The sequence below is a fragment of the Haemaphysalis longicornis genome, unplaced genomic scaffold, assembly GCF_048455015.1.
Source record: "Haemaphysalis longicornis isolate Haplotype H1 unplaced genomic scaffold, Haemaphysalis longicornis Haplotype H1 scaffold_9, whole genome shotgun sequence".
In the NCBI taxonomy this organism is placed as follows: domain Eukaryota; kingdom Metazoa; phylum Arthropoda; class Arachnida; order Ixodida; family Ixodidae; genus Haemaphysalis; species Haemaphysalis longicornis.
The window spans coordinates 55,611,378-55,625,878 of record NW_027526460.1 but is presented as its reverse complement, the minus strand read 5'-3'; positions in this window follow the sequence as shown (position 1 = coordinate 55,625,878).

The following is a 14,501-nucleotide window of genomic DNA, read 5'->3' as shown; positions in this document are numbered from 1 at the left end:
TGCTTATCTATAACGGAGATCACTACTAACATGGCGACAAAAGCTTGCCAAATATATAATCAACGGGCGGTTGAAATAGCGCTCCTAAGGGGGTTCACTACCAACGACGCCATAACGACAAAAACCTTCAATTATGTCATCAATGGTGGGCCAGCATAAGACCGCGATTTCTCTGCGTGTCAGTGGGCAAAGTACGCCAGCGTCAGAAGTTGAAAGGTCTAGACGTCGGGGAAGGCACTTCTGGGAATTGTGCTTATCGCGCGGTCATGATTTATTCGGCGGCCACTCGCGTCACGATTGTTTGGCCTGCACGAGGAGCTCTTTATTGACGCCGATAGTGGGCTGTCCCGGCGCCCTCAACTGGCACCCTTCTGGTCACGCTACTGTTTATGGCCGTAGTTGACACCGTCTGCACATGCCAGACAGAGACGGTCGTCCGATTGTCGATTGCGGCGTTCTCGCACTTGGAGAAGGAGGTGGAGGGAGTGCAGTTGGTATTTGTATGGAGAGCGAGGAAAATAGGAGAAAGGTAAATGCTGAAGAAGAACCTGTTGCTAAGAGCGTATCTCATGTAACAAACTCGTAGGTGTGCAAGCCTCTAAAGAGTTTCACTAATTTCAAGATAACGTGGTCTCGGAGTGAAGGTGATTTTGCGGAACAGGACGAAGATGAACCATAGTGGCATACTATCACCGCCTTAGAAAGAGGTGGAGGTGTCAATGAAGAGCGTTTTTAGCGGAGCCGTAGCCCCGGATCTTGTTTCTCTACATTTGGGGTCGGTCCTAATTATGGCTACTGTCTTGTGTCCCGACCTTGGTGCTGTTCCTTTTTGTAATTGTTTAATAACCCTTAAAAAGTTCGCAGTTCTAGAATAGACTGACCTTAAATTCGAAATTCCCACACATTGCTGCAGTGAACGTTACCGTTCTTTTTATTGGCTCAGCTCTTCAAGTTTAAACTTGTGTGGAAAGTTAAGAATCGTGAAATATTAGATATTTTATATAATAATTACAAAAAAAATATAACCCTTTCCCCCTGGAAAGAGGGGCGCACGCGAGGCTTGATCTCAGTGAAAACGAAAACGATCAAAATCGAAACACCGTGACCGCAAAACTAAAACTAAAACATATCTGCGAAAACCAAAAGGCGATGAACTAAATGAAAACGCAAAACCGTCGCTAGACCAAAACGAAAACCTTTCATTTTGCTGAGCTTTACCAGTATGCAAATGTTTAGTATACATTTTTGTAGATAATTTTTCTGCGATTATCGGGGAAAGTTTCCGTTCTTCAATGGCTGCCCGCTCTTCCGCGAAGCGAACCACACGCGGCCTACCCATCCCGTGCCGTAAGGTGAACTTCCCGACGATGGCGAGCGACCGCACCTGCGATGTGGCGTGGTGCGAGCGATGACGCTGAGTGGCTCCCATTGGGGCGTGATGAAGGGCGACACTTGGGCGCGCGCTGCCCGCGCCAGTTGCGAACAGGGAGCTCCACTATCCATAAGCTTCAAAAGGGGCAGAGTGAACACTTAATCCCTGGCCAATCCGCCCCAGTGGGTATGTTCCACATACTTCTAGGGCATCATTATCATCATCATCATTATCATCATCATTGTCATTTAAGCATATGAATAAAGTTGGCTTTGCCGCAAGGCGCTTCGGCGTACGCCACCACCAACGGCACAAGTGAGCCAATACAAGCTTCGCTTGAAAAAACGAACGCCCAGATGTTACTTCCACCCAATACTGAAATAAAAACTCCCACCTCCCCTCGCGGGAACTCCTGTGTAAATGCGACGCATAGGGGGTTCACGTTGCAGCGTTGGACAGCGGAGGAACGTCGCTGGAACGATGGAGTGGAGCTGCGCAGGCACCGCGTTTTATAGCGCGCATAACGGTGAGGGGACGCGCCGGCGCCAGTGCGCCTGTCGCGGCTATGACGCAACACAATTCAACACAATCCACTTTACTCGAATTCAATCCAATCCAATCGAAGCCAAGCCAAGCCAATCCATTCGAATCCAATCCAATGCCCCTCGTGAGAGAGAGTTCGCTATCGGAGAGGAGAGGGGGTGAGCGGCGGAGAGCGCAGCTCACACGGCGAGGAGAATGGGGGAAGGGCGGACGCCGACAACAACGCCGACGCCGGATGCAGCGACAAGGCGAGTGAATGAGATGCAGTCGCATCTAAAATGGGTATTTGTGCTTCAAACCATGCAGCTATACAGCGTGCGGCGGCCAAAAGCCCTATAACGTAAACCTAGCGTTAATTGAATCGCGTCTCTGACGTTCGCCAGCCATATTGATCGAAGATGAGCGTCCTTAAGAGGGCAATGAAAATATTTATGCAGGGCCCCTAACAGAACAGCGTCTTCAGACGTGACCCGAACGCTGCGCATTAGGGCCAAGGCCGAAGATGGTCCGGTAATTGCCTTCCATCGTTTTTTGTGCGTTGTGTTGCGCTCTATTTATCCACCGCTCGGCAGTATTTCTTCTCTAATTTTGTCTCGCGTCTGGAAAACTCGTTAAGGAAATCAAATTAGGCCAAACTATATTTAACAATAAGTAAAGCTTACCAAGCTTTTCTTGCAGTGAGGACGGGATGGCTTTGCGGGAGTTTGCGGACAGTAATGAAAAGGGACGCGAACCCGTTCAGAAAAAAGAGCGGTACATAAGCTCAGCAGTGAGTTGACAAATAGAATTAACGCGTGGTGAACACCATAAATGAGTTTTCGTTTCTTGTCCGGGATCATTAACCATCTTTGTGAAAGGGATGTCAGGTCTCCGTTGCTACCGGACGAGGTCACAGAAAGTTCTCACTCTTTGTTCGTTGCCGGGTGGTTTATTTGTGTCTTGAAAGAAGGAAAGGTGTAGGCTGGTCAGGGTTTTCTTTTTGTCAAAGGGGCGTTTACTACGTCTGGCGGGGTTGAGCAGCTCTTTTTTGACTCCGCAATATCGCACTGTTGCAGTATGGCAACAAGTTTCTCTCAGAATTTGTTGGTCTGATAAGGACATTGATGCCCATCTTAGGCAACAGTAAACGAAACAGAATAAGAAAATGTTGACCTGCAAAAACGGAAATGCAGTAATCCCGTTTCCTGAAGGTTGAGGGACAGGGTGGTTCCAAAGCGTGTACGACGAGTGATCGCCGCAGTTCAGTATTGTGATCTCTTAGCACAAAATAATTAAAGGCCTTTTTAGGACGAATCAAAATATTTTGATCCGAGGCACCAGAACCCTTCCACTACTGTGACGATGCAAGACCAGGGAAGATGTATTCGTGGATAACTACTTGAGTTATGTAGACTTGCTAAAGATTTGCACCCATTCTGTTGTGTCCGACGCACCCGTGTCACCGACGTGACAGAGGGACTCAGACGCTACCTGCCACCCACGGGAAAATAGCCGTTATTGTTATTCCACGCTATTTATTACCGGGCGGTGGTTACTGGTAATGACAGTGGAAATTGGCCACCTTAACAATGTGCGCCACCTGGGGGCATGAACATAACCTAAGTTACACACACAACACATTCCTCCCTTAGACTTAATTCTACATTATTTCTAATCTAATTTGTTTTGGGACAGTCACTTATTGATAGCAGACGGGAATTCTGTAACGTTTACTGCTTCGCCGTGAACTAACCAATGATGACGAGTAAATGAAACTCGTCGTAATCACAGAGTCGTCCTGGAACTCAATTTCGGTATGATTTTGTTTTTTCACTATACCTATACAGTTTGAGAGCATTTCACACTAGCGCTGTAGCGAAGCCATGCGATTCTTTGTCGACGCGGCCCGATAGACGCAGGCAATTCTAGAACAAGACAGCTTTGCTGTAGAAAGTACGGAGACAGTTGTCCTGTAATGCACACTCTAACCCGTACACCAGCACGTGCGTCTTTCGGTGTATGTTTTCGGGCTCGCGTTGTATTGTATTGTTGCCGACCGCATAGATGGTATTCGCTAAGAAGTTTCGTTGTCAATTTCTTCGCTTGGTAACACTGGAAACGGCCTCGGACATGGCCAAAGCGCCACGGGCATGGCGCGGCTTGTGCCATTGCGCCCGCACGCCGCAGAAAAAAAAACAAAAAAACACCGGCTTGCGTCGTCTGCTCCGTTTCAACCCGATTCTCAATGGTGGTGTCAACAGAGATGTTGTTAATCGCACTCACACTGGAGTCGAGGCATTACTTCGCGTTTGGTGGGATAGAGTTCGGAACGTCCAACGCACGTCATGTGCTTAGCACTGACAAATGCCGCCACCCCGCAGAGTCCGACGTAATCAGTGACGGCGCACTGGTTGCCTGCGTGCGTGCCTCGACAATGAAAAGAACCTATACGTGTTCTCTTGGGTCCAGTCTTGCCGGAGCCATATGTGCACAAAAAAAAAACCTGAACGCACACATGCCATGCTGTTCCTTCGAAGGAAAATAAGCGTGCCGATGTGGAAACCGTATGAAGCAGAATAGCCGAACCTCGTTCTTGTAACAAAGCAGTGCCTCGTAGGGAACGTATTCGTAAAGTCTGGGCGGAGGCGTTCGTACTTTCTAATGCGTAATCCTTTGACTGTTACCTGTGGTCTGGGGTGGGCGGGGGGGAGGGGGGGGGGTATCGATACAGAATTTCACTCTGCCTTACCACACTTTTGGGGCAGTTGTCACCACTTTTTACATTATACCCCTAAAATGTCGTACGGCAAACGGGAACGGAAGCTTTTTGTCTATGTTTGTAATTTTTTCTGTGTGGAGGGGCCGTCATATAAGCAGTGATACCAGACACCAAAGTTAATTGAAAGTTGCCCTTTATGTCGTGCGTTCTCATCCACTGGCGTCGTATATTTTTGCTCTAGCGAGCGTTCAGTACGGAATAAGAACTCGTACGAACGAACGCCTTGGTAGGCTTAGCGTGGGAAGCTATAAACGCTGAGTCAAACGAAGTGCGGAGCAACGTCAAACTCATGCACGTGTAGCTGCAGGTATCTGCAAATATTTTAGCACCTGTAGGCGTAACGTTAAGCTTAACGACAGAGACATTCCGACAGACAGCTTTGCACAATACACCTACACCTGATGCGTGGGTATGCGATCATTCGACAATTTTTGCGCACACACAGAGTCGGAAAAATCCGACCAAGTAGATGTTCATACAGCTGGGATGTGAAATACATCGTGAATTATCTGTTGCTTAACTAGACTAGAAAAATCGTAACGGGAAATAGGGAAATAGACGAGCGAACTACAAAAAGTGTTGAAGACGCTGCCGCGGATGTGGTCGTGTTATCAAAGCCACCGCTGCCGTGGCTTTCGCGTGTATTCTCATGACAGGTGTTCAGTTTGAGCCCTGCTGTGCAATAGATAGTTCGTGGGTGGAAACGCATTAATGCATTCCCTTAATGCTAAACCACAGTGTACATACTGCCGCAAACCATTAACAATACGTACGAAAATTTGGCGCTCAAGAATAAAATCTTCGTTTTATCGTTCCATGTTTCTATATTCCTAACCTTCTCTGGTTTGCTTGTTGACGTAAGTGCATATGTGATGCGTGTACATTCATCGAATATGTATAGGTATATATAAATATATTTGTAAACGTGTCTATATATGTGTATTTATGTGTGCAAATGAAACTATATGCAATATTGAACAAAAGATGAACGAATTGCACTAATTGTTATTTTTATTTTAGCAAGCATAAAACACGTGGCGATTTTTTTTGTCATGGATTTTTCTTTTCCTATGTAACATGCAAACCGATTGCATACCGCTGCATTGTGTATCGGTTCCTCAAACTTTGTCAAGCTGAAAAAGTGGCTTTTACCCACGGAACTATCCCCCTGTGGAAAATAAACTGATTTGATTTGATTTGAAGATTCCAGGGAGGGAATTTCTGTCGCAATTTGTTTTGTCTCTGCTCACCGCGATGTGACTGGGAGCACGCACAGGCGGCCAAAGCAATTGAAAGAGAACTAAGGAAGAGGTTGGACGCTCCGACATTTGTCTAAAGAGTTTGATCTCCCCCCCCCCCCGGCATAATATATATATATATATATATATATATATATATATATATATATATATATATATATATATATATATATATATATATCCTCAAAGATATTTTTGAGCGACACAGCGTATATGCCCCCTGCAATGGATACTAATGCACGTCAGAAGCTACGTCATTGGCGTAACCGAATCTCGGTGTAGGAAAGAGCTACACGACTCCAAAAAATACCGGTGTGGTATCCTATTCTTTCGACGGGATTGCTCTGTCTAACGATCGGTGCGGTTTCGACATGGCCAAGAGCGTGGTAGAGACAAGGGGGAAACGCAGTGGTGACATTGACAGCAGCCGAGGTAACGCTATCTTTAGATGGAACTCGTAAACGTAGCTCCGCACGCCACCGCTATAAAAGTGGGCCGAGCGCCGAGCTCTTATTGAGGGGGAACGTTCGATGGGAAAGACACGAGCATTGCGAACGTTGTCGGTAATAGCCTGGTGTAACCAGAGTAGTTATTACGGTAATGGAGGGCTCCATTGTGCTACCATTATTCCGGTTACGGTTAAACCTGGATATAAGTAGGTTGACAAAAATTTGCAATTTTTCGTTACACGCAGGTTTTCGTTACACGCAGGTTTCTGGTTAAGGCTCGCGTGAATGAAGCAGAAATGAAACCAAAATGCTAGATATGAGTGAGGGTGAACTCACCCTATAAACGATATATACCGCAGTGAAAAACTGCGGGAGTTCCGCCTGCCGCTAGCTGTATAGGGTGCTGTAAGGTGCTAGTGGGGTGCTGTACTGGGCGCCGACGCTCTTCTTTCTCGTCACACGAGACAGCATTTAAAGCTGCAAGCTTTTCTTGAAAAGACAAAACTTTTCGTTTTCTGGCACCAGAACTCATTTACCGACGAACGGACACCGCATATGGCACTGGAGACGTGCGACTACACGCCGACAGACAGACCTAACTCACACCGCACTCTCACGGGAAGCGCGCGGTATAGTTCGCGTTGCCGGCGAAGTTGGGTAAATTGGTGCATTTCTCCAGCCAATATTTCAGAAGTGCAAAAAGTAACGGCTCATCAGCGTAACTAATTCGTTACATCAAGGTTAACCGCTAACAATGTTAAGGTGAACACATGGGCTTCTATGTGGGTGGCAACGGGAAATTGAAAAACTTCGTTAAATCCAGGAATTCATTACATAGAGGTGCGTCACATCCAGGTTTAACTGTATTTGAACTGACTAGTGGGACATCATGGGTAAAAAAAATTCAGACCCCTTCCACTCTTGCGAAGTCGGAAGACCAGCGAAGCTGTATTGGTAGAGAACTATATCAAGCTATGCATGATGACTTACTAAATAGATCGAAGAAAGACGCATACACATACTGCAGCGGAATGGTGAGTTGGGCTAGTTGGTGAAATTGCATTTTGAAACCTCCAGAAAGCGCAACACTGAGCAAGCGCGAGACGAAGAAAGGGAACACAGGACGAGCGCTTACTCACAACTAAAGTTTAATCAGAAAAGATGAAGAACATATACTCTCGCAGTCATCAGACCGCGCATGCGTCTCCTATAATCAGATGGGAACAACCCAAAAACCACAAAACAACCATAAAAACCCACGAAAACAAAAACAAACACGTTTTTATGGTTGTTTTGAGGTTTTCGGGTTCTTTCGTGGTTTTTGGGTTGTTCCCATGATATGATTATAGGAGATGCATGCGTGGTCTGATGACTGGGAGAGTATATGTTCTTCGTCTTTTCTGATTAAACTTTAGTTGTGAGTAAGCGCTGGTCCTGTGTTCCCTTTCCTCGTCTCGCGTTTCTTCTGTGTTGCGCTTTCTGAAGGTTTCAAAATGCAACATACACATATCTTCCTTAGAAGTATAGCTAAATTAGTTCTTGGATAATTTGATACCGAATCGTTAATACAAAACAGAAGATACGCCCGTTTTCTCTAACCTTACTGCCTCCGTAGACAGCCGTGTATTGATACCAGACGGGAATGTTGTAGCGTTTACAACTTCACTGTAAAAGTAAGTGGATGGATGGATGGGAAGGACTTAAATCCTGCAGTAGGTAAAGCCCGGTTGACGGGCCGACCTCAACGTGGCCGTGCGTTGCATCCTCTTGGGCAGCCCTACTCGACAGGGACCCCTTTGCGGAGTCCGTGCCTTTCGAGCGCCTTGAGAACCTGCTGGATGGCCCACTCTTGATCCGACTTGTTGGTTGAGGCGATGGCGATTTCGCGATCTGCGGGGTATTCTGTGAAGCTGACGCCGTCTTGTATGGCTGCACAGTCCCATAGGATGTGCCAGCGATTGGCCGTACCTTGTTTGCAGATGTCGCACTGTGCGCTGGGATAATCGTCGGGGTACATGTGATGGAGGGGCACCGGTGTGAGCACTGACGCAGTTTGGAGGCGTCGTAGATGTACTGCTTCTTCCCTGCTTAGAGATTTGTGGGGTGAGGGGTATAGCTGGGGAGCAGCCCTCATGTTCTTGAGGATTTCTCCGTATCCACTCGGTGAGTCTTCAGTCGCCGTCCACCATTCCCACTCCGGACGGGCACTTGCGGTGGGGGCGCGGTGGGTGAGAGCGCGCGCTTCCCTGTGGGCCGTCTCATTGTGGTTCGGTGCATACGGTGAACAATCTCCCGCATGGGCGGGGATCCATCTTAATTCCTTGCGTGGGCCTGGCGAGACTGCTGTTCGCTCTACAATGCGGGCGGCTTGGGGGTTGATGCGTCCTCTTGCGAAGTGGCGGAGGGCTTGTTGAGAATCACTGAGGATGGTGTCGCAGTCCGGTTCGGTCATGGCGAGGGCGATAGCCAATTCTTCGGCCGCAGTGGCGTTGTTGCAGCATGCGCTGGCGGCTTGGGAAGCTTGGCCCGTGCAGGCGTTGATCGCAACCATCACGTATCGGCCGTTGCCGTACTCGGCCGCATCGACTTAGCGGGCGCGGGAGTCGTCCCCATATTGCTCCACGAGGAACTTGGCCCGGGCTTGACGGCGTTCTTGGTTGTGGTCAGGGTGCATATTCTTAGGGAAAGTAAGTGAAACGCGGTGTAATTTCAGTATGTGTTTTTTTTTTTTTTCGTGATACATAAACTCGACTGATAGAGACAGAGCATTTTGCCCTCGCTCTGGAGTGATCTCTTGCGATTCTTAGTCGACGAGGTCCGATACACGCCCGCAATTTTGGTCAGACCCAAGCGCGAAACAGCGTCGCTAAAAAATATTGTCACCGATAAGATGCTGGGTCGTACAATTATCCGGAGAATTCTAATGGCTTTATTGCCACAAACTGGCCGCACGGCTAGGAATAATGTCTTTTCGAGCCCGAGCAACAACGTCGCTCATACGTCCATTATGATCACAGGGGATCGTCTGGTGACGATGATGGGGATGATGATGATGGTGATGATGATGATAAACAGCTCCGATGCAGTGGGTACAGTTAATAGTGGCGGCTGGCGCTGCGACGACCGACGGCGGCGCTCGTAGTATCATGCACTACATACTTGCGGCAATATGACGCGGAGTTCGTAACAAACATGGAGGTAATACGCCTTTAAATCACTGATATTATTATTATTATAACTATTTTGGCCAGCCAGTTGCAGACAAGGCTAGCCGTGACGTTGCGAGACAGGCAGGGGCAAATTTTAGTTTGAAACCGCTTCCTGCTCACTGTTAACCAGCTGTTATTGTTTTATTGTTTGAGTTATCACAACGACACTGCGAGCGGACTTAGCTGTATTCTATATTGTTTCAGATATTAAAACAATAACAAAAGACGCAATATACGGGTTAACTCAACTCGACTGTGACCCCATTTCATCATCCGCTGGTGACCTACACACAGAAAAAAAAAAGCCATCCGGTATCGATTTTTCGTTGATTCCTCCCGAGCTGAGATGGGATTTTTTTTTTAATTCCGGCGGATTTCTCTCCGCTTTTAACTTCTTTTCTGGTTGTGTATTTTTGTGTGGTGCCTGTGTATTTTTATCTGCGCGTATTCTTTTTGGTATTTGGGCACTCCATAACTGCTTTGCGTCGATGTGTATTTTTGGTTGCTTGACATGTCGTTTGTGCTCCAAACCCGTTTCTCTTCTCTTTTTTTATTCACTGCTAGATCTGTTAGATTCTGTTAGATCGTGCCAGGTTTACAACTACGCTTACCTTTCCTTCCTCTTTTTTTTTTTTTTTTTCTGCGGAGGGGCCGGCGACAGTTTTCAATTTTCTCCACACCATCAAAGAAAGCTCACAAAGCTTTCTCTGGGATAATTTCCAAGAAAACGAAGAAGTTGGGTAAAACCGCCAGCATGTCCATCGACTCGGTTTGTCATGGCTGGCGACTGTGGAGTTTTACGCGCCGACGCTACACCCTGACTATGAGGCGCAACGTAGTGGAGGGCCGTGGATTAATTTTGACCACCTGCGGATGTTTAACGTGCGCCGAAATTTCGAACACACTGGCGTGGTTTGTCATGGCACTAGCCTACTTGTAGGGCTTGACATGCTAAAGCAAAATGGAGAGAGATCTTGGTCTGGGGGTGGTATAAATGTGTATTCGTTTTCATTAAAACTTTCAGTTGATAGTAAGCGCCTGTGTCGTTCCCTTTCTCGCCCCTGTGAAAAACTTTTGGGCTTAAGTTTCACTCATGGAAACTTGACATGCTAGCCTGTGGATCTGAAGACGTGTGCGGTTATTAGTTTTGCACTTTTTTTTTTTTTTTTGCACGCATAGTGGCACTCATCCGCGCGGGATCCCGAGGAAACGCTTCAAAGAGGCGTCCTCATTCGAGGATGCCTCGAGCTCGAGCAGCATCGAGAGCCTTTTTGATCAAGCCCAGCTGATTTCCGAGGCCGGAACTGGCCGGTCTCTCCCAAAGCTCTATGAAAAAAGTGGAGGTTTTACGGGTGGTACAGGGTAGGTTTGTCGCAGCCTCTTACTATGGGTGCGTTCCAATTTGCTCTTTAGACGGCTTCGTTGCCGTCTTCGCGGACAGTCCGCCATATTAAGCCACTTTTCAACTCGAACGAGGCAGTCAACGAGGACTGCTTCTAAGAGACATAATCGAAGTCAGCAACGATGCAGGCTACCTTCCTGTCTAAACTACTAAGCGACGCCAGCGCCACCTGTTTCTGCACTAATGTTGTGACAAATCAACATTTTATTGAAATATTTAGTATAGTTTACGAGTGGTTATGATGCTATTGTTTAGTTTTTAAATTACATAATGTTTGTAATATAACGGGAATATTATTTACGCAACCTACTGCTCGCGTTACTCAACATGTCTGCTTCAAAGTTGTCGTCTGCGTTGGTGACCGCTGCGCCGTTCCACTTCTGCTTCCTTTAGACGCCTACTGCTTTGTAACCTGCTTTGTAACTTGTTTTTACTGCTTTGTAACCTGCTACCAAGCTGTCCACGAATTGGAACGCAGCCTATGTATCAACAGCAGTTAAAGTGCAACATTTGTCAACGCGCGGTTCAAACTATACTATGTATCAGTTGCCGCCGTTTCAGATGACTTTTCATCGTGGCACAATTATCTTAAAGCGGAGCTTTCTCTGCCCCACTGATTACGATGTAGCTAGGCCGAAACGCACTGCAGGAAAGCCAACTTTACACGATGTGTTTCCACACAGGACACATGATTATTATGATGATGATGATGATGACGACGACGACGACGACGAACCCACTGCAGGAAAGCCAACAAAAAAATCACCCATCCATACTTTTTCTTGTAAAGGAACACCGTAAATACAATTATGCATTGATTTTCTGCGTCATATTTGCGTAATGTCTTGTTCATGTTCAACAATGTTGACAAGTATGAACACTGACGCCGGAATTAGACGTTTAGGTTTGGCTGTGGGTATATGAGACTATTGCGCAGATTTTGTTTCACTTTGGCTGGGGGGCTAAATCGATTGACAGACAGACACACCAAAATTTCTGGGTTTAAGTAGCCCAAAAAGACTATCGTCTTTAAAAAACGCTTCCAGGGGTCGGAATCGAACCTGGGCCTACCGCGTTGAGTAGAAGTCGAAGTCTATCCTATCGCGCCATCGTCGCATTCGGGTCGCTCAGCCTTTACTTTGGATTCATTGCGCGGGCGTTGGCTTTGGATTGGCTGTGTTGAAGTAGACTTTGGCAGTCCGAATTTGTGACTTTGGGAGCGTGGACTTCGGACCTCGATTTAACTCGGCGAAAGCTTCGCGTTTTAACCATATTTCTCTTAATAAGGGGGCTGTAACTTTGATGACTGTTGACTTGCCGGCAAAGATGACGAAAGATAAGAAAGATTTGCGGGAAAGTGACAGTAAGAAGTATCGCTGTAAAAAAAAAAGATAAAATTGACGAAGCTTGCCCTAGTGCTGCAATGCTGGAGAAACAGCAGAGCTGGCGGCCCCTCTCCCTCCGCCGGAGACCCCACTGTTGTACCTCACATTTATTACCGAACTTGCCGCTGAAAGGTCTCCGTGACTGGCAGGCGCGGATCGTTTCGTCCGCAGGCTTTCTGATCTCTCCCAATGTGGATCGCGTTAGCACGCGCTGCAACACGCGGCCATGTCCAAAGCCAACGCCCGCTCAACGAACCCAAAGGAAATGCTTCGCGAACGGAATACGATGATAGCTCAATCGTATAGACGCCGGGTTCATATCTCTGAGGACCCAAGTTCGATTCGGGCCACGGGAAGCGTTTATTTTCCCTTCCCACTCGGCGCAGATGTCATTGTTCCAAGCCGGTGCTAACCCCGTAACCCCGGTGGGTAGGTTGCCGGTTCCACGGCGTAATGGTCCCTGGTTAGATTCCCGAGACCTCCGTAACCCAATTTTGTAGCGTAAGCTGCACTGGCCGAAATCGAGCAGTTTCGCGTGGTCCTTGAATGGCCGTGCTGCGCATGCGCGAGGGGCATTGGATTGGATTGGATTGGAATAAATTGCATTCTATTGGATTGGATTGGAAATCTAATCCAATTGGAGTGTGGGTGTGTAGAGAATTGGGTCTGCACATTCGCCGGTGTTCGCATTCCAGAGGAGTGACGTCATAGCCGCGGCAGACGCACTGGTGCTGGCGCGTGCTCAGCTGTGCGCCTCCGTTGCGCAGTAGCCAAGTCTGACGCTGCGCCGGAGCCACTTGATAGCCGTTTCGCGTGGCTCGTGGAGAGCCGTGCTGCACGTGCGCGAGGAGCAGTGACTGGACTGGACTGGACTGGACTGAACTGGATTGGACTGGATTGGACTGGATTGAATTGGATTGGATTGGATTGGATTGGATTGGATTGGAAATCGCCTTAGCAGCAGTAAGCATGATAATCAGCTAATCAGCTAAGGGGAGGGAATGGGGAAGCCGGAGCACAGTCCTTATGACGCCGTCTTGAAGGGATCTCTTCAGAAGACGTGCAGACCACTGCTAAATTGTCCGTACTAGGCCGCTTTTTGGGGCATAAATGATGATTTCGAAGAGTGTGTCATGTGAGAGGGATGTTGGGTCGATGTAAGTTGAGGTGTCGTGGTCAGGGGGAGTGCATGTACGAAAGCGAGAAAACTTGGAGTAGTGCCAGATGAGGTGGTGGAGATCGATGTCCCTACTGCCACCACTCCAACGCGCAAGCCTGGATGACGCCGGGCGCTCCTCGTGAGACGCGGGCTCATGTGTGCGGTAGCTGGTAAGCGGTGTGAGTAACTGTGACCTGGGGTTTTTTCTTTTTACTCCGCACACATTACGGCCAGCAACAATAGCTTCGCTGTTAAAAGCAATTGTAAACACAGCTTGACAACGCCAAACATCCCCTAACTAACTTTTTGGTCTTTGAGAGCGTGCAAAATCTTGCACAGGACGAGCTGTTGGCTTGCAACGTCAAGTTCAGAAGCATCCTTTTAGATCAAATTTGCCCTGATTGAACCCGTTGCTTCGAACGAACCTCGTCAATGTACTTTGTTATCAGGGCAGGGCGTCGGAACAGGGGATGCAGGGTGAGCAACGGCTCCTAATGTACAAATGGAGGAGCGCGGCTCCCCCAGTCAGAGGGCACCTGTAGACTTCCGCAGGTGCCCCGTCAAACAACAGTTCGCTGACTGACAGACCAACAATTCCGAAAGTGGCGTCTTACACAAATAGAGTATTTCTGCGATTTAACCTGCCGTTTTGACACTGTTGCGAACTCCAAGCGTGGGTATGAGTCTCCTTCATTCGCTATTAAATCACTGCTTATGTTGCACCTTAATGTAAAGACGGCGCCTCATAATGTCTGTTAGCTGTTAGCACTTGGATATCCTGTAGATTCCCAGAGAATATTCGTTTACTTTTGATGCTTTGATTCTCACGCGGAGCGTTTTAAAAGATCTGCTCTCCAGCACCTCTGATGTTGTAAGAAAATTTGGTTGTTACTGATTTGATTTTATGTCGGTGATTGGGAGTATTTATTTAGTCTATTCACCTGAAATAATGCGCATGCATGAGT